The sequence below is a fragment of the Copadichromis virginalis genome, linkage group LG14, assembly GCF_057382275.1.
Source record: "Copadichromis virginalis isolate Kocher_CV1m ecotype Utaka linkage group LG14, C_Virginalis_male_GT1.1, whole genome shotgun sequence".
In the NCBI taxonomy this organism is placed as follows: domain Eukaryota; kingdom Metazoa; phylum Chordata; class Actinopteri; order Cichliformes; family Cichlidae; genus Copadichromis; species Copadichromis virginalis.
The window spans coordinates 15939861-15962923 of NC_140631.1; the positions used below are offsets into that span (position 1 = coordinate 15939861).

Genomic DNA, 23063 nt, shown 5'->3' on the forward strand with positions numbered 1-23063 from the left:
GTTGAAAGTCCGTGTTGCTCGGCGACAGCCCCAAAACATCACTGCTCTCGAGAAGATCTGCATGGAGGAATGGGCCAAAATACCAGCTACTGTGTGTGCAAACCTGGTAAAGACCTATAGTAAACGTTTGACCTCTGTTATTGCCAACAAAGGTTATGTTACAAAGTATTGAGTTGTATTTTTGTTATTGACCAAATACTTATTTTCCACCCTGATTTACGAATAAATTCTTTACAAATCCTACCATGTGGATTCATGGATTTTTTTTTCACATTCTGTCTCTCACAGTTGTAGTGTACCTCTGGTGCAAATTACTGACCTCTGTCATCATTTTAGGTGGGGGAACTTGCACAATCGGTGGCTGACTAAATACTTTTTTGCCCCACTGTATACATTATAAAAAAGTTAGATGTGTTTCTTTCCTTCTTATAACAGTGTGTTAGTATCACATTCATAATAGCAACCACAGCTCTTGTGGTAGGATGACACCTGGCATAACAGTATTACATTTTTGGTATTTCAACCCCTTGTCCTGCACTTTTGGCATACTTTGCTCGATATTTATGGTTCAGACCACACAAATCATTTAACTATAGCTATATACAAGTTCAGCACCTGTAAACTGGATGAGACAGTGTTGAAAAAAATCTACCAAAGGATATCTAGGTAGACTGACATGTTGGTATTTACCAAAGTGTGCAAACCCTTTTTTGTGCTTCTCTCTAGGACCACATCTTGCCATGATGACAGAGCTGATGAGGACACAGGTACACCCAAATCAAAACAATACAAATAATATACATATAATTATATATAATACAATGTCTGCGACAGACTGGCGACCTGTCCAAGGTGTACCCCGCCTCTCGCCCTATGACAGCTGGGATTGGCTCCAGCACCCCCCGCGACCCTGAAAAGGATAAGCGGTAGCGAATGGATGGATGGATGGACATTTAATACAATACTAATAAATGTAATCTTTAGACAACTAAATCAATGTTTCAAAAGCAGAAATATATGAGGTATATGATTTGTTATATGATTTCTTGATTTTATTAAAAGAATACTTGAATGATGGTAACTATTTCTAAGATTAAATTTGTAATTTTACACTACCTAGTGTAGTATATTAAAAAACACAAGTGTAATTACTTAAATCAGTTTTATCGCATTTTCTTTATTATGCTGCAAAATTTCCAACTCCCTTTTTTGCCTCTTCTTTTTGAAAAACACACACAAAAAAAACCCCCAAATAAATAAAAACATAATAGATTTACATATGTTGCTTTGTAAAGTTAGCAAATCCCAGTGTTATGATTCTTAATTTAGGCATGCTTTTATGAATACTTTTAATTTTGGAAATAATAAATTTAAATGTACAAAGGTTAAAATGTGGCTAAAAGATTGAAGTTACTGCAGCTGGCCCTGTGGTCACAAACTCACAACTAACCACTTTAGTTCAAACTTGTTTATTGACTGGGGCCATTTTTTGTCACGTTTGCATGTTCTACTACTTCCCAGTGACATACCTGTTAGCGTAACTGGTGGTGGTTTAAATTGGCTGTAGGTGTGTATGTAGGAGATTACTGCTGTCTCGTTCTCTGTGTTAGCTTTCTGTAATGGGCTACAATGGGTGCAGTTAGCACCATTGCCAGGCCTGGGTCTGAATCCACCAGCCAGCTGGACCTTTTTGAACTTGTTCTTCTTGTGCCTGTATGGGTTCTCTCTGCTTCATCCACTTTGTTTGCACAGAAGTTGCCAGAAAAGTTACATCTACCAGTTTATTGCAATATAATTAACTTCATAGCTAGTGGACAGTATATTAACTAAGTACAATATTATACCGCCACATTCCCTGTCACAACCACTGGGCTTAACAGCCTTTCTATTGGAAATCCTACACTGTCAATACATTAAATTATTGGCTTAATTAATAAGCTTCTTGTCAAATGTTAGCACTGACAACTTTCGTCTTTTCTTCTAGCGTTGAAGTTTAGTGTAAGTTTAGCACTTTTCTCCGATTCTTATCATTACATTTCTTTTCAGTCCAGTTTAGTTTCAGTTTTCTTTCCCATTCACTAGAATACCATCCTTCCCATCCCACCCCCCTACCAGCATTTCATAGATGTTTTTGTAGATCGCACTGTGGGTGGAGACTATTTAAATGATTCAAACATACATGGTTTTCTACGATTTGTAGCAGGGAATTTAGTGCAAATTGTGTTCAAGTTAATGTAAAATAAATCATGTGTTACTTTTGATTTTAATAAAACGACAGGTGGAGAAGTTTTCAGAACAAACGTGCAATTAATGTGGGCGGCTTGCTCAAAGCTATGAGAATGTTGCCTAGGGTTTGCCTTTGTCTAGCAGCTCTTCAGTGAGTTCTTACCCCGAATATTTAAAGCTAAGCTTCACATTTCTCTTCCTTATTCTTAACAGAACTGAAATAAAATGAAATAAAACTCTTTTCTCGACAGTGCACACACAGAGTGTGTCATGAAAAACTAACAATAGCTTCATTAACAAACTTAGATGTCAAGAACTGACAGTAAGTAATATTTTATGTTCTGCTACGCATCATACAGTTGAGTGTGACACAGATTTCATGTTTATGTGGTGGAATAGTTTGTAATAAAGCATCTGTCGTTTGGATAAATCCTGTGCTCCACCTGAGCTGTCAGTTTTATTCAGAGAACTGTCTCAACCCACAGAATCACAGTCCCCAGAATTTTTTAACAAAAGAATTAAACCAAAATCAAGCTCCAGGAAAAGGTCAACATGTAGCCACACATCTGAATGCATATTGATTTGCTCTCCTGATATTTAGACTGGCAGCACGGTGGCACGGTGGTTAGCACTGTTGCCGCACAGCAAGAAGGTCCTGAGTACAATTCCACCATCAGGCCGGGGTCTTTCTGTGTGGAGTTTGCATGTTCTCCCTGTGTTTGCGTGGGTTCCCTCCAGATACTCCAGCTTCCTCCCACCGTCCAAAGACATGCAGTTAGTGGGGATAGGTTAATTGGTTAATCCAAATTGCCCATAGGTGTGAATGTGGGAGTGAATGTGAGCGGGAATGGTTGTCTGTCCCTGTGTGTTGGCCCTGTGACAGACTGGCGACCTGTCTGGGTGTACCCCGCCTCTCGCCCTATGACAGCTAGGATAGGCTCCCGCAACCCTGAAAAGGATAAGTGGAATTGAATGGATGGATGGATATTTAGACTGTAGTATTGATATTTATATAATATTTGCTATACTGTGTGCATAACCAGGGCTCTAGAGTGCGACCAGTGCGACTAAAAAAAATCTTAGGTCGCACCGGTGCGACCAACTGTTAGAGTAAAAGAAAAAAAAAAGACTCTGCAAGTGTGAAAGTATATATATTAAATATACATATATTTTCCCAGAAACTCCAGAATCTCAGGTTAAAGCTCACAAAACTATTTCAACAACCACCAAACAGTAAATGAGAGTAGGGCTTCCACAAACGATTATTTTGATAGTCGACTAGTCACCGATTATTTTTGCGATTAGTCAACTAATCAGATCATGCATCCATTGGACGTAAAACGTACAGCTTATTGCACCATCATGCATCTGCTCTTAATATAACTATCATTAGCTTACAGCTTTAAGTGTTTAAGGTATGTGCTAACTAAAAATAAAGACAAGATGATAGTTTATTAAATGTTAATGAAATTTGCAGATTGTTTCAGTGAAGTTTAATAAACTCAGCCGTCTGCTCCTTGCTATCTAAAATATAACAGGACACCGGAGTATATTCTCGAGCATCTCACACTTTTGATAATCAGTTGTCTGCTTGACGTTTATTCAGCTGTGTAAAAACTATAACTTTAATCTCAGCCTAACCGAGTTACTCAGGAACAAATAAAATACTAAAAAAAAAAGCCAAATAATTACATCTAAGTGATTCATATATCATGTTTAACCTGAGTAGCGAAAGACGGCGGTGGGTTTGAAAACGATTTGCCGGGAGTCCGGTGTTCTCACGGGCTCTAGTGAGCCTTGAACCCGTTAGCTAGTGAGCCTTGAACCCGTTAGCTATCGAGCTGGTGGGTAACAGACGTCTCCGAAAACGTCGGAGCAATTTTGAAAATATGTCTTGATAAACTGAGCAGATATTTGAGGTTTACACAGCAACATTCTCGCCTGAGAATATCTTAAACGTTTATTTTGTGACCCAGAAAGAATAATAAGAGTAATATTAAAACTAACTAGCTGCCGCCATTGTTGAAAACTGAGCAGGGCCGCGCTATGAACTCTGGGACACAGCTTCTTCTTCTTCTTCGGGGTCTAACAGCAGCTGGCATCCTTGTACATGCAGTGCTGCCATCTTCTGTTTCAGTCCGTTATTACACTCTTAAATCCTACTACTTATTCCTGCCTCTTTTGGGATTTTACAAAGCTTCAAACGACGTGTCGACTATTAAATCAGTCGTCGACGATTTTGATAGTCGACGTAATATTGACTAGTCGACTAATCGTGGCAGCCCTAAATGAGAGCAGGTAAACTGATTCCACACAAAGACATAAATGCAGAGCGCGGACTCGACACATCAGAATCAGCTTTCTCTTTCTCGGCTTTCTCACCCGACAGCACGTACATGGACACGCTGTCGGGGCTGAAAGCCGACAGCTCACTGATTTTGATGCGTCGGGTCCGCGCTTTGTGTTTACGTTTTTTTTGCGCTAGATTCTGAGCTGCAGGTTTTGTCTCTCTCCAACCAAAATTCACTGAACCAGCAGCAAAAGAAGCAGCAAACTACGCTTCACATTTGATAAACATCATCATGAATTACTTACTTTTGCTGTTTTGCTTCCACCACGATAAAAAAAATCACACTTCATGCACAGCTCTCTCTCTCTCTGTACTTCAAGAACAGTTTCCCATCTCAAATCTCTGTTTTGCATTATTCATTCATTGTTAGTTAATCAACATTTTTTGTGATTGCAGCATCATGCTAATTTTACTACTGCTTAGTAAACCCAGCTGCGCATCATCTTTTTCTTTGAGGTATCAGACCTACTGTACAACAGCATGGAAACTCACCTTGTGGTTCATCCATTTGCTGCCTTCCTTTAGAGAGGTCCTTGGGTATGTAGCTTAGCTGCTGCAAATGGATTTAAAAGTAGAACCAAAAGATCCTTCATGGGCATTAATAGGATTGGCTGTGATGCGTAACCCATCCATACTGATCTTAATGCTGATAATGCTGATTATCAAGTTTCTCTGGAGGGATGTGTGGACCCTGCTATCAGTTTGTATATCAAAGTCTCGCTACGTGCCTTTGATAAAAACTACCTGAACTTTGATTCACTGATTGACGCATATGTGCAAAGACAAGATAAATAAAAGATTTTATAACCTTCAGAAGGCTGACTGCAGAAGCAATTATGATTCTCATGAATATGTAGTGTAAATGCAAAGTTGTCAAAGCTTATAGAAACTTGGTTTGATGCAAACTGTTAGCACTCTTGGATTACCTTGAAACTTTCAGTGGCTTGTATCTAATAATATGAAGATGATTACCTTGCTCTGATGTGCCATTTCACCGTGTATCTTCATCTCCCGTGTCTAGCCCTATACCATAAGCACCATGAAACAAATGCAGTTTATCAAAAACTGACACAACTGTGGGGTGAGGAATATAAATACTGGCAAAGTTGGAGTAAAAGAAAAAAAGAAAGAGGAATTGCATTGGTGCAGGCTTTATGTAGAGCCACAACATGGAAAACTTTCAGTCTAATTTTTTTCTCTCTGCCTACCATCACTTGCTACAGTTCCCTCCATGTCCCCTCTCTTGCTTCCCTGCTTGGATGGGTAATTGGATTTCAGTGGTGAGCCTGGGGTCTACTCTCTTAGAGCTTTCTGGAAGGTCAGAGGTGGCAGGGCAACACCGTGGCACAGTTAATCTGTCCCTGGACAGCTCTGGGTAAGTCAGGAGAAATGGCACTGTGGGTGCATGCCTATGTGCGTGTGACAGAGAGTGTGTGAATGTGTGTGGCAGGTAACGGTAATCCTCTCTGTGCAGTCCCAGTATTCTTGGATGGGAGGAATAACAGAAGGAGGAAACACTGATTCTGTCTTAGTCATTTATTAGGAGGTGACCCACTCTCCACAGACTGAAGGAGAAACTGAAGAGGAAACTTGCAGACACTGACAAGCCTTACCTACGCTTACTTAACTTATTCTCAGATGTCAACCAACACTCAAGGTCACTTACAGGCAATGTATACCCCTATCTAAGATAAGATCAAGTTGAAAAGATAGGACAGTGATTCTTACGGGGCACTGCAATAACACACGTATAGGAAAATTAGAAAACTGCATCTTAGACTACTGACCCTATAATGGGGACATAGCAGGTATTATACAGTTTCAAACAGATGAATTGATGTGTAACATGAGATCTGTTAAGGGGGGGGACATAGGAGAGATGTTTACTGTAGCCTGTGAGAAAAGCAAGAGGTTCAACAACCATTTGGTTGGGATAAGATGGAAGAAGCAGCACAACTTGGAACAAAAAGTCTGGAAAACTTGGGACACATGCTGTGAGCTTATGACATTTGTTTTGCAGAAAATGTATTTCTTTGTGTTGTTTGACTTGCACTCAAGCAGACCTCTGCTGTTTTGTTGTTATATCCAGTTCTGATATCATTCTTGTACACTTTGGAGAATGTGTGCTGATATGGTTTTGTGTATCTCTGGGACTCTGACTTGTGGTAACTTTGAAAGAATACATTATCTACCTAATCACAAACTAGGTTTCGTGTTTACACCATTGCCCCAAGTTTTGTTTTGGTTTGTGTGCATGCCTGTGTTTGTATCTCATTAGAAAGAGAGTAGAATATTTAGGAGGGCCCAAGCGATTTATCATACTAATGAACATAATCCAGAGGGGAAGGGATACAATTTTGGGTAAGAGAGGGGGCTGGTGAGCAAGGGAGATGTGAGAGAAACTTGCAGAATTGCAGAGAAAGGGATCATTAGAGATGCCAAACCAGGACAAATCTTATAAGAAAGCACTGTTGTCCACATTGACATTAAGCATTACTACGTTGGTTATTAATGTTTGGTGTCGCATCACTTTACATATAATTTTGCAATTCCATTAATACAAGCAATTTTTTCACCTCACATCTTAGGTAAATCTAGTGAAATAAAGACAGGAAGAATGGCATATGAAAAAAATAATAAAATATATATATATCTCCATAGTGTTATGACACACGATGTTCTTACTCTCAGCACAGCTGAATGAGAGGATCACTGAGCCATGCACAAACAAATCTTATTCACTCAACAAGAAGACATGAATATAATGTTTCTGTTGTGAATATTAAAACAAGAAGTAAATAAAATAAAGATGACAAGTTGTTAAGTGGAGCAGTTACTGCATCTGCTTTATTCTGACTGATTGCTTGAATGCTATGAGATTGCTCACAGATGGAGGAGCCTTTGAACATGTCGTAATAATATGAAGAACTGTTCATGCACCAGTGAGAGAGCATGGACATGCTTAGAATTGGGTGCATGCGGCACAGGCACACATATACTGATTGTGTGTCAAACTGAAGGACTCTAGTGCTCATTGCAAAATGAGTTAAAGAGAAAGGATCTTGGAGAAACCAGGGAAGATGACTGCCCATGAAAAATAAAACAAGAAAGTGAAGGAGACAGAGGGTGTCTTGGGACAGGAAGCTAAGATATGAGAACTCTTATTGGTGGCCTTGCTTTAACTTCTGCTTCTGTTTTCACTGCAGTGCTTCTGGTTTCTTACTGTGGAGCATTATTCACAAAACAGTGTAGCTGCTTTTTTTATCAGAAGTGGCAGTGTCCTGGTTACAGAGACATCTCTGGGTTCAAGTTTAATCACCAAAATCAAACACAGAAGCGTCCTCAAGGAACCTCCTGGCTGTAGATAAAATTAAATATAACCATACTGCTATATATCACATGTGCCATGAAGTTGCAAGAAGCAAAACTCATATGAATCAATAAAACATTATATATTAAAAAAAGATAAGTGAACTGCCTTTCATAACAGAAGGAACTGTTCAGTATAGATTTTTCTTACCCCCTAACATTTGGAGCTTGGCATTTAAATCCAGAAGATATTCTTATTAGTGATAATAAGACAATGTATTGGCTGACTGGATGGATGGTTGTCAAAAAAATATCACCCTTTGCTATACAATATCTTAACATATAAATGTTAATGTATGCATGTTAGGAAGCTTTTTGTTCCTTTGTAAGTAAGTTTGCGCACATATGAAGAAATGAACAGTCCCTAATTTTTTGGTAATTTCAAAAAGGAGATCTGAGGCACCCACCCTTTTGGTTGAGGTTAGTTAAGGGCTCATTAGAAATTCAGCATGAAGCAGCAGTAGCAGCCTGCCAGACACAAGAACAGCCTCAACTCTTTTTTGGTCTCAGGACACAGGCAGGCTGTAATGGCTGTTATTGTCTCCATATGGGTGCACACTTGCCCACCTCCTACTACCCCAGATACTGTACCTCCCTCTGTCCAAGGGTTCATAGTCAACACGTTTGGGACAAGCAGACACACCTGAGTTGCATCGGCTCATCACGCCTCCCGTGCATATCAGAGTGTGCTGGCTCCTGAAGTGTTGTTGTTGTTATTGGTGTGCACGGCTGGGGGTTGAAAAGCTTCAGCCGAGAGTGTAAAGGAACAGCAACTGGAATAAATAAAGAGGATGCTGAAAAGCATTGAAATGTGGTCGGGTGCGTCATTCTTGCTAGGCTAGCCTATTTGTTGCACAGGCGCTTTGCTGGAGCAAATTCTACCAATAATACTGTAACCTCCCCAATATGTGTAGCTTTGCTCTCAGGTCCATAATGTATTGAATCTCATTCTTATCTGGGCTTGGACCTTCCTTTCAGTTTTCCAGGAGTGCAAACTTCAAACAACAGAGGGTCTAGCTAGTGATCCGAATTGGGTTTATCCTCGTGAATGAACTTATGAATCCTGTTCAGCCTCATTGCCTGGGAAATGATTTCTCCATGTCCCATGGAGTGAATTGCTGGAAAGAACGGGCCTTCCCGAGAAGCCTCCCCTGTCTCCTCCTGCCCAGAGTCAGCATTGGGCGACCTTGCATCATCACTGAGTGCAGCAAAGAAACCCTTGTTACAACAGGTTATTAAATACCAGCCAATCTGTTCCCAGAATTAAAGGATGCATCAGGTTGGAGCTTTGCCCTTGTATTTAATTTTCAGAGGCATTAAGGGATACTTGTGTATGTCCCCATGTACACACCTAACCTTCACCCACTAAGGCTAAGACCTGGTGTCTGGACGTCCCTTGAAAGCAGCAAGAGCAGCTGAGTCCATTCTTCAGCAGCAACCAGATTCTCCAAACTTTGATCTGATGTTTGGGCTGTAGTTGGTCCAATTATCACTGGTTCACCGAAGCCTGCTCCAAATGCATGGCAGCCAACTCCACTATCATTTGGGCCATTGCCTCCATAGGATGTGCTGGTTGCTGGTCCTTCATTGTAGGAGCTTGGATTTCGGCACAACTTGTGATATCAGGACCGAGTACACACAGCGTTGCAGGACAGTGAACGTTTATTTACAGTATACCTTGCTGCCAGTGTTGGTTTCCAGCCCCTCCCGTCTGCACCAGCGCAACGGGACCTCTTCCAGGTCCAGATGAGGGTAGACATGATAAAAATAACGAGCCTCAGCTGTTCCCACCAGCCTCTCTTGACACTGCCCCCTGAATCCGCAGTGACTCATGACTGATGCCAGATGGTTGTGGACCACTGTGACCCGGTCCTTATTCATTTGAACCTTGTCACCATGATTGTCACAAAAATTGATTGAAAATAGTGGACAAGTTAACTTCATGTAGTTAGTGGCCATGTGTCTGTAAAATATTTAATTCAGTTTGTTAACATTCAACAGTGTCATTGCTCTATCCATTATTTGACATCCATATTTGCTCATCCTTCCAACCTTTTAGCACATATATCTCTATCGCCATTCCTCACCTAAGACTTTTTATCAAGAATGTCCACCCAGTCAACCATTATATTAGCTTCTATGCCACTGTCATCACCACTCACATGTCTGTCACTGATCCTCACCTGTTTCAGTCAAGAACGTTTAATTTCATTTATCCATTACTGGTATTAGATGAATACACATGTAGTACACGTTCTTCTCATTATATGTTCTCTTGTCAGCCAAGTCAGTGGTGTTGAGAGGAATGAATATAAAATGTTTTTTTTTATAACTCATCAGTTTTCCATCGATCCATCCATCCATGCATCTTCTTTCGCTTATCTGGGGCTAGGTTGCTGGGGCAGCAGCCTAAGCAGAGAAGCCTAGACCTCCCTCTCCCAGACCACCTCCTCCAGCTTGTCTGAAGGAACACCAAGGTCAGCCGAGAGATATAATCTGTCCAGCATGTCCCGTGCGAGCTGGAGGCCATCACCCGATGAACTAACAGAATCACATCATCTGCAAATAGCAGAGATGAGATTCTGAGACCACACAAGTGAAAGTCTTCCGCAGCTTGGCTAGGACCCATGTCCTTTTTTCAGGCTGTGTCCAGCTGGGCCCCAACCACCAGACGCTCACCCTCGGGCCCTGGTAAACCTATCCTGGGCAGGCTTAACTGTTCCTTTGATCGTGTACTAGGGGGTTCTGAATCGCTTGTTGTCTAGTCCCTCACCCAGGGCCAATTTATCATGGGACACACAAACCCCCTCCACCACGGTAAGGTAGCAATGCGTGGTGGGAGTAGCGATTCGTGGATATGGATGAGTTTTCCTCTCATCCATATTTTTTTCACAAGTTACAATACCTACTTTTATTTATTTTATACATTTTATTTATTCGTTCTGATGTCTTTTTTTTTGTTTTGATTCTTTTTGCCTAAATGGAATTCAGAATTATTTCTTCCATTTCATTTTTAAATAATGCTCTTCTTCCTCTCTGAAACTGGCAACAGGCATCCTGTCACTGCTGTTGAAACACTCTGTTTTTTCCACCATGATTTAAAAGTTTGCTGTGTAAGCTTTCTAAAATGAGTTCAATGCCAAAAGATCCCATAGCAAAAAGGAAAAAAAAGTAAAACTTTATGACTTTTACTGTCTATACCATCTTGTTTATTTCCATCTTCTGTCCTAGCTTTGTCCTACAACATTAGGCTGTGTTTACTACCTAGCTTTTAACACAGACATTTGCACATCTACATTCATATGCACATACACCTGTACAGACACTCTCATGCACGTAAACACAGCAATATCCCTGTGCAGAAGGAGTTGTAATCTAGGTGGATAATGCAGCTTTCTGATGCTTTGTCAGATTAATCCCTGTCCTCATCGTCACTCTAGGTACTCTTTGAAGCTTGAAGGGGAAATCAAATGCAAGTGTGTGTATATATTGTGTCTTTGAAAGATATAGAGAAACAGAGGAAGAAAGAGAATGATAAGTGTGTGTCTTCTTTAAGTGCTGTTTGTAGATATGCATTATCTGTCAATCTACTTGATACACAGAGACAATCACAGTTCATAGAGGGCTTTGATCTGAATGTGCCCTTTCGATGACTGTGGGTATCCACTTTCAAAGTTTCCTTTTTATAAGCTGTGTTTTGCCTTCATTCAGACCTGACAAAAGGCAATATCAGATAAAAATGTTAGGGGTATAAGCAAACACGTCCTTTTTAATTAAATTTATGAACATTGACAATGTTTCCAGAACCTTTTGAAAAAAAATCTGGATCTAAATTTAATTCTCATTTTGATTTGATCATTGTATTATACTCGTATTGTATATAGCATTTGTATTCTATTTTATTCGATTGCATATAGTATTTTTATTTTTATTTTATTCTATTCTATTGTGTACAGTATCTTATGGATATATTATTCCAGTGTTTTCTCTAATTTTTCTATGCAACTTTGCACTGTCCACTGCTGTAACAAACAAATTTCCCACACGTGGGACTAATAAAGGTTATCTTATCTTAATGGTGTTAGTTGTGAGGAATCTGAACTCAAACCTCATCTAGGTTCAATTTTGCCACAGTTTCACCCTTCGAGTTCTTCTTCAGAGCTTGGGATCATATGCGATTGAAGTTAGGTGGAATTAAATTGAGCAGGAAATTAAGGGGTCTACAAGCCTTCTCTATACCACCTCCGTCTAACACAAAACTTAGACTGCATCTATGTGCATCCTGTGCTTAGTCTTAGACACCAAGATATCCAACTTAAATCAAAATGTCCTCTCTACTCTTAGTTGCACAACATTACCTTCCACTATTATTATTGTGTATTGACTATTATCACATGTTAGTATTGTGAACTTCTTTGTAAAAGCACACAGTTGTGGGGTTGTAGCTAACTGTATTTAACCGGTTGTTATTGCAGTGTTCTCTCTTTTGGTCTCTCTGAGCTGAGGATTCTTGTATCACATGTCATTGATCGACTTTATCCTCATGTCTGCCATTCCTTTACCAACTCAGTTGTACTCCTCTGGCCTCTGCCTTTACCTGTACAAAGTGGATCTAATTATATTAAAATCTGTATCAAAACCCTTTGTAGATATGCTTCAGCTAGGACAAAACTCCAAAAAAACCCACAAATTTTTAAAAAATGGCACAAAATGTAAGTCGCAAAAGCTGTAAGTCTTGAAAACCACTTCCTTGTCTTGTGCTCTAAAGCAAAGCCAGTCTCTAACATCCATGAAATATCCCGCCTTACCAGAATGTCTGTGCAGTTTCTGTCATTTCCTGACTTTACTGCAAGAAACCAAGAAATCATCATTAAGAAGGCTCAGTTTACTTTTAACCCTGTCAAATTCTCAGTAGGAAAGTACCAAACCAAAAACAGTCAAAGGCCAATGTTGCCTTGTGGAAGTTGTGCAAGTAACATCAAGACCTCTGAAGTTAATATCATACTTCACATATAACAGACATATAAGAAGAATTAAATAAAAGTAATCAGTAGTTCAAAACAGAAAGCTTGAAACAGTCAAGTCTCTTACATTGTCCCATTGTCTTTCTTTTTAACACATAATTACAAATTCCAGAACTCTCACTGAGTAGGCAGCCACTGTCAGTAGGTATGATAATAAGATGATCTTTCACCTTTGGCATTTATATACTGTAAAACTGACAGCAAACTGGCAGCACAAACACACGCATACAAATATGCAAATTTATAATTATGCAAACAAGACTTTAAGAGCTTTTTCTGTGTTGATTTATATTTATTTTTTCTCTCTGATTTTCTATGAATGTCTGTTGCTTTTTCTCAGTGTGTCTTCGTGTATCTTCAGGTGTCTGAGGAAGATGAGAAGTGACTGTGGTGTCTCCATGTGTCATGGATGGAAACAGGGTGATGACTCTTCTAAATGGACAGCCTGCAGCAACCATCATCCAGACACTCATTTGCATTCAAATTCATAACTTGTCTAAGTGTGCTTGTGTGTTTGTGAATGTGTTTGTGGTCTAAGTATTGAATTTAGCCACATTTATTGGGCACAACATGCAAGTAGTAGTATGCCATGTGTGTTTTTTGGCTTTTTGTATGTCCTCATGTACATAAATGCACATATGTGTGTCTGTAATATATGTTTGAGGAAGTCACAAGAGGTAAGAAGTTGTGGGGATTTTTCATGCAAACACACACACCCACACGCGCGTGTGTGTCACAAGGTGTCAGCTTGCAAATTGGTTTCTCTCCTCTGGGCTGACAGAGTTGACAAGCCCTTTATGAGAGGCATAAACAAGGGTGCTTTACCCCCTCCCAACACTCTCCGTGCTTTCAAACTTAAAACCTCAAATCTCATTTTAAACTGATGAACCTAATGCTGCTTTAATCTTAGTGCCCACTTATCTGTGGGATTATAGTATCAGATTATAGTATCACCTTGTTTTAAGGCACTATAATTGTAAAACATGAAGTGGATTCTTTGCAGACATACAAATAATATAGAGTTTGAGTAATGGATGCTGCATTATTCTTGGGGCTAAAAGTGTAGGGTGGCTGGGTTTGTGAATGAGTAAAAATAAAAAATACCCTGGGCTTTATACAGTGATGCGAAAACATATTTGCTCCCTCTCTTATTTCTTATTTTTTGTGTATTTGTCAGACTTTCATATTTCAGATCATCAAAAAATTTTAATATTAGACAAAGATTACCTGAATAAATAGAAATATATTAAAATATATCCAAATCTAGCTAGCCCTATGTGAAAAACTAATTGCCCCCAAGCCTATAACTGATTGCAGTTGAGCATTTGTGATAACTGGCAATGAATCTTTCACATCATTGGGAATGAAATTTGGCCCACTGAAGTCTTTTAATTCAGCTAGATTGGAATTTTGAGGTTATTGTTGTCTAAAATTTCAACTTTAAAATGTGTTTGATGATCTGAAAGATGAAAAGAAAGGACACTCATTCAGTTCTAAGTTTTTATGTATCAGAAGAACCCAAATAGTTTCCTTTAGGATTAATAAGGTATTCTGATTCTGATGACAAAAAATGGTCTGACCTGTTATTCAGCTTGTAGAACTACCTTTAGCAGGAATAACCTGCAGGAATGATTTTTTGCATTACTTCATCAGTCTCTCACATGGTTACTGGAACGCTGGCCAACTGTTATTTACAATATTGCATTAATTCCCTGATGTATGTGGGTATTTGTTTTTGATTCTTTTAAGGTCCAGCGTATTTCAATCAAGTTGACTTTAACTAGGCTAGGGGTCTCAAATTCCAGTCCTTGGCGCTGGTGTCTGGGGAGAGGGAGGTCTGGGACTCTCTGCTTAGGCTGCTGCCCCCGTGACCCGGCCTCGGATAAAGCGGATGAAGATGGATGGATGGATGGATGGCGCTGGTGTCCTGAAACTTTTTCATGTGCCCCTGCTGCAACACACCTGAATAAAATTAGTAGGTCATTAGCAACACTCTATAGTTAGAACTTTAACTCTATATATAGAACTTGACTGTATGCTGAGGTGGCAACCATTAACCCTACACAAGTAAATTTAAATACATGTAACCAGAGGTGTGGACTCGAGTCACATGACTTGGACTCGAGTCAGACTCGAGTCATTCATTTTATGACTTTAGACTTGACTTGAAAAAATGTTCTAAGACTTGTGACTTGACTTGGACTTGGATTAAACAAAAGCGAGCCTTTTATTATGGCTGATAACAGAACAAACCAGAGCGAGGGCAGTATAAGGGTAATAGTTCAAACAGAAAACCTAAACTGGACATAAACTAAGAAAAAGCTATGGCTGGAGATACGGAACACAGGGGGTGGTAACACAGACGACGCAACACAGACTACATGAAACACAGAGACTAAATACACAAGAGGAATGATCAGGGGAAGTGGCCACACATGGGAACACAGCTGACACAGATAAACATAACAAGACATGGCAGGAGTAAACAACACTGACGGGAGACTGTCAAAGTAAAACAGGAAGTACACAGGTGCAAACATGAGGGGAGAGAGAGCACGGGCATAGTGGGCTGGGGAAACATGGAATGAAACAAGGAGGGGAGATGAGGGCTCACAGATACATAGAGGGGCACACAGGGGATAAAAGTCACAAGGGGAAGTCAAATAAGGAACACCACAACAGGACAACGTAGGAAACATGGCCTAAATAAGGAACGAAATACAAAAATACAAGAAACTAAGAATACTGGGCCCACATGGCCCAGGACCATGACAGCGATAAAAAGAAACACAAAAATGTCAAGAAGCTGTTGTATTATTAACTGCAATAGCCGGTCGCATGACAGCCACGGGAAGCCGACGGGTAAAGAGATCGGTTGTTATCGGATTACGTCGTTGAAGAGAAATTGTTCAAGCCATGTTTCCGAAGTAACAAAGACGCGACGGATGGCCTGGATTGCAGCCATTCAAAGATCAAATATAACGTCCCAGAACACTCCAGCTCACAGGTTAGTCTGCTCCAAGCATTTACACGAAGGTCAGTGTTTTTTAGTAGTTAATACGTCATTTTCATAACATAATTAGTGATAGGTTACAAGCAAGTCTGGCGCTGAACAGAAATTGTCGCGCTATGCTCCTTTATTTATTGTGCATAAATAGTGAATTGTCCTGACACAATATTGCGTTTCGCTTCTGTTATTATGGTACATTGGCAAAAACATATACTTTTATTCACAGGATAAAACAGGTTTTTTGTATCACTAATTGCCCAGTACGATTACAGCATACAATATTGTTGTCACTGCTACATTTCTGTGATGGGTACCAGAAATTATTTCCACTACTAATTAATTGGTAAATGGTAAATGGCCTGTATTTATATAGCGCTTTACTAGTCCCTAAGGACCCCAAAGCGCTTTACATATCCAGTCATCCACCCATTCACACACACATTCACACACTGGTGATGGCAAGCTACATTGTAGCCACAGCCACCCTGGGGCGCACTGACAGAGGCGAGGCTGCCGGACACTGGCGCCACCGGGCCCTCTGACCACCACCAGTAGGCAACGGGTGAAGTGTCTTGCCCAAGGACACAACGACCGAGACTGTCCAAGCCGGGGCTCGAACCGGCAACCTTCCGATTGCAAGGCAAATTAATTACCGTTGAGCTCAAAGGTCCTATTAATAAACGGTTAAGGAATGTGTATTTATGACGACAATTTGTGAGACTGGTAAACTTATGATACGTACGATGGTCTTTCGTTCTACACGGTGCATTTCAAGGTCCTGTACCCATCCGTCGGTAAACTGTACCTGGGCTTGTTGCAGTGACCTGAAGTTACTAAACTTCATGAGTGTATGCACTCACTCCACACTGTAAAAAAAAATCTGTCAAATTTACGGTAAAATACCGGCAGCTGTGGTTGCCAGGAATATACCGTGTAAAAAATGTGGAATCTGTAAAAGACAATACGGTATACTGGTTTTGTAACCCTAATTTTTAAGGTAGACAACGTATTATTTTACCAAAATCATGATAGAAAAAAACAAATATATTTGTCAATTATACAGCAATTTAATGTAAAAAATGCAACTTTCCATAGCTTTTTACAGATATTTGCAGTAAAAAAAAAAGTTATAATATAATAATATTTACAGTAATTTGTTGTTAATTTAACAGTAATAGGATAGACCCTATTATTGTAAATAACTGTAAAAATAACAGAAATATGTTAAACCTTATTAAAACCTTTGACAGTAAAAAACACAGTGAAATTGTATAACAAATTACAGCATTTTATTTTGACCAGATACATTTTACGGTAAATTCCTGGCAACCACAGCTGCCGGTATTTTACCGCTAAAAATACAGTACAATATGAGGAACATAAATGGTTTACCGTACATTTTACATTTGCAACCGCTAAATATAGAAAAATCTAAAGATGCTCATATACAACCAAGGTAGAGAATATTACTGATAAACAATGAGAAAATTTGACATACCATTTGAAAACAGACTAAACATATCATTTTCTCTATTCCTACAAAACAGCATAGATCTTGAGAATACAGCATGTGTCCATATATATGGCTGGTAATCCATGGAGGAATGAATAAACATGAAACAAAATATTACCTGCCCCTGACCTATCAACAGTAATGAGTCACTGGGTCCTGCCTTGGTGAAGGAAAGGACTCGGTGGAGTTTCTAATGCGCATGGTGTTGAAGATACAAGCTCTGCAGGAGTACTTCAATGTCCATCAGGAGTTCACTTTGGAGTGGCAGGATCCCCTCTGCAGCAAAAAAAAATGGACAAAGTTTGATCAGTGCTTGAGCAAAATGCACAGAAATGAACAAAACGTGCTGCCAAAAACAGATCTAATGATAAATGATTTCTTAAGTGTAAAATATACAGTTCTTAAAGGATAGCTATTGTCAAAATGCAACCTGGGCTGGGCTGTAAACGAGACAAACATATATCTAAAAGCATAATTACAACAAACAAGCCGTTTTTGAGATTGACCGTGATTTTATTTTGTGGTCAATAGCCAGTGAATGGGAATACTAGGGGGCCGGGGCATAAATTTGAGCACATCAAAATCGATACAGTAAAAAAAAAAAAAAAAAAAAAAAAAAAAAACACACAGCCCAGGTTGCGTTTTGGCAATAGTTATACTTTAAATCTTGAAGTTAATGGCTGAATGCATGGTGATGAGACCTATCATTCAATCTACATTTTATAGCGTATGAAACTGCTCACCTGGACATGAACCTGAGCTCGGCTGATTAAGATTAGTGTCTCCTGTCCATCTTTCTTTAGCAAAACTTGAATAATACCACTGCTTACCTCTTATTGAATCTTTGGGTGCAGACTTAATTGAAGAGCCTCGTATAAACAGGCAGGGTGTGATGTTTAGGGAAACTAAAGAATACAGCCGCCATCATTTCTGCCAGAAGACTCATGGGGTGCAACGAAGCTTTCATTGTGGACTGGCTAGATACCTTCTGCATTCAGAAAGAAAACAAGAAGGGCATACACCATAAACAATAATAACTGACAAAAATAATGAGACAAGAAATTAAAGTAACAAAATAAGTGCAAATCAAGTTTCCCTGTGTTGCAGTGTAGCTGAATGTTTTTCAACAATTTGATTTACGGTAAAACACATACCAAATATTTCCAGCCAAGGTTTGTTTCAATCTTCAGCATGTTTTTCCTGCCATTGTCTTGAAACTGTTTCATCGGTCCCTCTCATTTGATGCCGTTTACAAAAACAAAACAGCAATATTGTAAAGGGGAAAAGGAAAATTAATTTAATGGGAAAAAAAAAGATTATGACCTGAAATCTCACCATTTCCTGAGAGTCACAGGTCCTTTGAGTATCCTTATGGTTTCTGCTCAAATTCAGTGTCTGAAAAGGGCAGGAACAAAACAAACCTTTTTAATCATAATAAAGACAAAATAAGATTTAGAGACAGACGACAAAGAAATGTGTAAAATATCTTCTTGAATCTGTTTACTTTACTAACCTTGAAAGAGACTCTTGGGTCTTAGCTGTGCCACCACCCTTAAACCTTAAAACAGATGGAGACGATATGCTGGCCTGGCTTGAAATTTCCATATTTGGTGCTGTAAAACAATATCACAAACAATAGATTAATTGTACTTTTTGGACCTTGGCCAAAGCATAATCGAAAAAACAGAAAGCCCTTCATGGCTATTGTGCAATGAAATCATAATACTTACTGGTTTGTTTCTCAGATGTCTCCACTCCTAATGATTGTAGTGCCTCCAGTACAATTTCAAGGATTGAGGCAGACAGGTCCGGCAGCACCTTAGTAATGGAACTCCTTATGCTGTCCCCCATTTCCAAGATGTCTGATAAAAGAATGTGAATAAAGGTCAATTTACACCAAGTGGTACCTTTGGTCTTAAAATATGAAGCTGATCTTGCTTGATACTACACTTTTATACAGTGTTTCGTAAGTACCAAACTAACAGCACCATTATTGTGACAGCACACTGTGTTTCAATGGAACCATTTGGTACCCATACTTCATGTAAGATGTTAATGGATAGAAATCAATTAAGTCAATGGGTTTTGACCAAAAAAATCATTTTATTTAAAACAGCTTACTATCACTTATGTCACACAGAACATCAGCAGGAGGCTCAGTAGAGGGCTCTTCTGATTTCTGCCACAGATCAGACTCTAGCAGACATCTCAAAGTCTCTCTTAAAGGCACATAATAGGCAAACCTATCTTTTCTGTTTTCATCTCTCCCTAAAAATATTTTCTTTGGTTCCGCATAGTTGAAGGCTTTTTTAAAGATCTGAGCTCTGGAGTGCACTGTCCTCAATGGCCCGGTATGACATGCAGAAAAAAGATCATAGCTTTTGACAGACTCGCAGACTTTATTGATGTCCTCCTCTGATAATGATGTGTCATCTTTTAACAGTGATGCAAGTTTACCCAAACTGTATGTCTGTCCCAACTCATGCATGTTCTGCATTTCCTCTACAATGTTCTGTATGGTTGAAGCAGGCAGTAGAAACTGACCCTGCAATTTTAAGTAGAATAGTGAAACGTTTCTCAGAAAAATATCACAGAATTCAGGGGGCATTTCCATGTTATCTTCATGTGTAATAGACTGTGCAGCAGGCTCGGAAATCAAGGGTACAAAGTCATCTGATGTGGTTGGAACAGATGATGATTGACATGCAGACTCTCTATATAAATCACCAATGCTGCTGTCTGAAAACTCTGTGTTTACGTGACATGTGAGCAGTAAAAGATGATTTAACTCTAAAGGTATTTGTGCATCCTCTTACTGGACAAGTGACCACGTGTCCTTCCACAATATGGCTCTTCAGATGAGCTATTAACTCTTTAGAGTTCTGACACTGACGTTCACACATCGCCATTGCACATGTAAACGAAGAAACCACCACCACACCAGTGACATGGGTGGGGGCAGAGTGTCTTCGGTAAAAATGAGCCTTAAACGCGCCATACCTGGTGTATGTCTGCTTGCAGCCTGCTTCAATACACCGAAAGAAACAACGTGGCTCATTCCGATGCAGTTTACAATGAAGCACGCAGCCCCTTGATGACTGAACTACCTTACCACAGAAATTACACGTTAACATAACTCCATGTACTTTGGTAATTCCTCCCTAGCGAATTAAGCACGCCATATACAGAAACTAATCCAGAGCAATGCTTCCCTCGCAACAGTAATGCTAACTCAACTCACAAATGCTAACTAAATTCACAACCTCACTCATAAAAAACGAACTGCTAAAATTATCTATAAACGCTGGGCTGGTGGATTTTTATAACAGAGATAACTTGAAGTTGCATGTACTCACCTCACCTCGAACTAATTGTAAGCTGCCAGGATGTCTACAAATTCCGAAGATGCTGTGGTCCAAGCAGCAATAAATGGCGCTAATATACGAGTTCAAAACTGTGTCCGTTAGCGAAACCAACTTGAGTCTCCTGCATGAAAAAAAGAGCGGTTGGCACACAGCTCAGCAGCGCGCCACGCTATTGGTCATTTTCAGGTGACGTCATCCCGCAATGTAACGTCGCTCTTTGTTTCTTTAGGAGGTTCGAATTTGATCAGAAGTCACGTCTGCAGACCGCTGCAGCCACGTCTTGCCTTGCTTCCCCCTTTTTTGGTGAAATGGTTCGCTCATACTGCACAATGTTGCTACCAGATTTTTTTTCTCTGCAATTCGAACGTAAAACGTCTGTACACACAGTTTACCAGCAGTTTAGCTACCAATCAACAGCGATCACACAAATTCAAAATTTAAGGCCGACCCACTTAAGGTGGTCTGATAATATGGCGTGAAACACAACAACATAAAGTTGTTTTAAAATAATGATTAAAAAAGATTATTGAAATCAATTTTATTCACAACCATAAACTTTATTTTTAACATCTTCTTTTGCTGTTGATTTTTTTATCAGAAGGTTAACAATGATATACTGCAGGCCTAACTTTTAATCTGTATATCAGTATCTGAATTTAAAAAAAAATAAAAATACTATCAGTTTTATTGTCTTTCACTGCTGATATTTGCTTTTTTTTAATGGTATGTACTGGTTGTATTATTACGGTGGACCCTATTTTTTAACATCTTGTTTCTGTAAAAATGAATGTTTTTGTTTGCTTAAAAATCTACAGCTTTATACTGTGAATTCCAATGTGCACAACCCCAAAAGATGTAGTTTTACTCAAATAATACCGTAAAATCTAAGTTTTTCAGACATTTTCAACATTACAATATGTAATTGTAAAATGTATGCATATTTATTTGTTTTCACAGAAAATATTTATAATTTCAACATTTTATTACAGTAAAAAACAAAGTTTTATCCAGTCTCACAATTAACGGTTATTCAATCTATTTAATACAGTAAAAGGAAGTTTTTGGTTTTATGCTCCATTACCGTTGGAATTTGACGGTGTTTTGCTGTATATTTTACTGACTTTTTTTACAGTGCAAGAACCGTATAATTATAAATATGCATATAAATATGCTAAGATGAGATAGCTGACTTCATCTAACTAGCAAATGTTGTCCAGGCTACGTTGGTGATGCAGTTTTTTTTAATATGTATGATATTTTTGTCATGCGATTTTAAAGCCGGTCCTACAACCGCATCCAAGAATAACATGCAGCTTATCTCAGAACTGTCGGTGAAAATTATTCTTGGAGCTAGGTTTAATTGAGCTGCATTTTAAAGAGGTGCAATTTCACAATTTGTGTATATTTTCTAAGTTCACTATTTTGTCATGTGTTGAGAAAAACACAGATTTTAAAATTACATGGTCTAATATTTACATTTAGCATATAACTGCAACATTATTTTTTCATTTTTTTTTTTTTAAAGACTCGAAAGGACTTGAAATTCAAAGTTTCAGACTTGTGACTTGACTCGGACTTTTACACCAGTGACTTGAGACTCGACTCTGACTTGCCTGACATTACTTGAGACTTGACTTGAGACTTGAGGATAAAGACTTGAGACTTACTTGAGACTTGCAAAACAATGACTTGGTCCCACCTCTGCATGTAACCAGTGTTGATCAAGTTACTTGAAAAAAATAATCAGTAACTAATTACTTCCCAAAAAAGTAATCCCATTACTTTACTGATTACTTATTTTCAAAAGTAAGTAATTACTTAGTTACTTTTTAAAAACACGATTTACAACCTGAATAGGTAATAAAGCAATAGATCTTTCAGCACAATTCTACTTTTTCTGCATAATTCATCATACAAAATTTAATCAAATGGAAAAGTCCCTTTTTAAAATTTGTTTCATTAGTTTTAATCTTTTAACTTTATGCATCAAGCAAAAATGTAATTATATGCAACATTCTCTGACTGGAAGAAATTTGTTTAATATTTAAACCTATTTTCTGCACATTCCAGCACATGAAATAAATAAATAAATAAATAAAGGAGTATATATATATATACATAAGAGTGTTTACAGTCACTCTTTCAAATAGATGCAAGTAAAACAGTAAAGCAGAAAATAAAAAAAGTCAAAGACTAGTGGTCCTGT

General features: G+C 38.8%; 1 long non-coding RNA gene across 1 annotated transcript; it reads right to left on the reverse strand.

Moving 5' to 3' along the window:
* Positions 1 to 17246: 17246 nt before the first annotated feature.
* On the reverse strand, positions 17247 to 20955 carry LOC146693727 (uncharacterized). The gene is made up of 6 exons (XR_014914789.1): positions 20854 to 20955; positions 19223 to 19354; positions 19006 to 19105; positions 18647 to 18887; positions 18323 to 18480; positions 17247 to 17768 (listed from the first exon to the last, which is right to left on the reverse strand). It is a non-coding gene; the product is annotated as an uncharacterized LOC146693727 (long non-coding RNA).
* Between the last annotated feature and the right edge of the window lie 2108 nt (positions 20956 to 23063).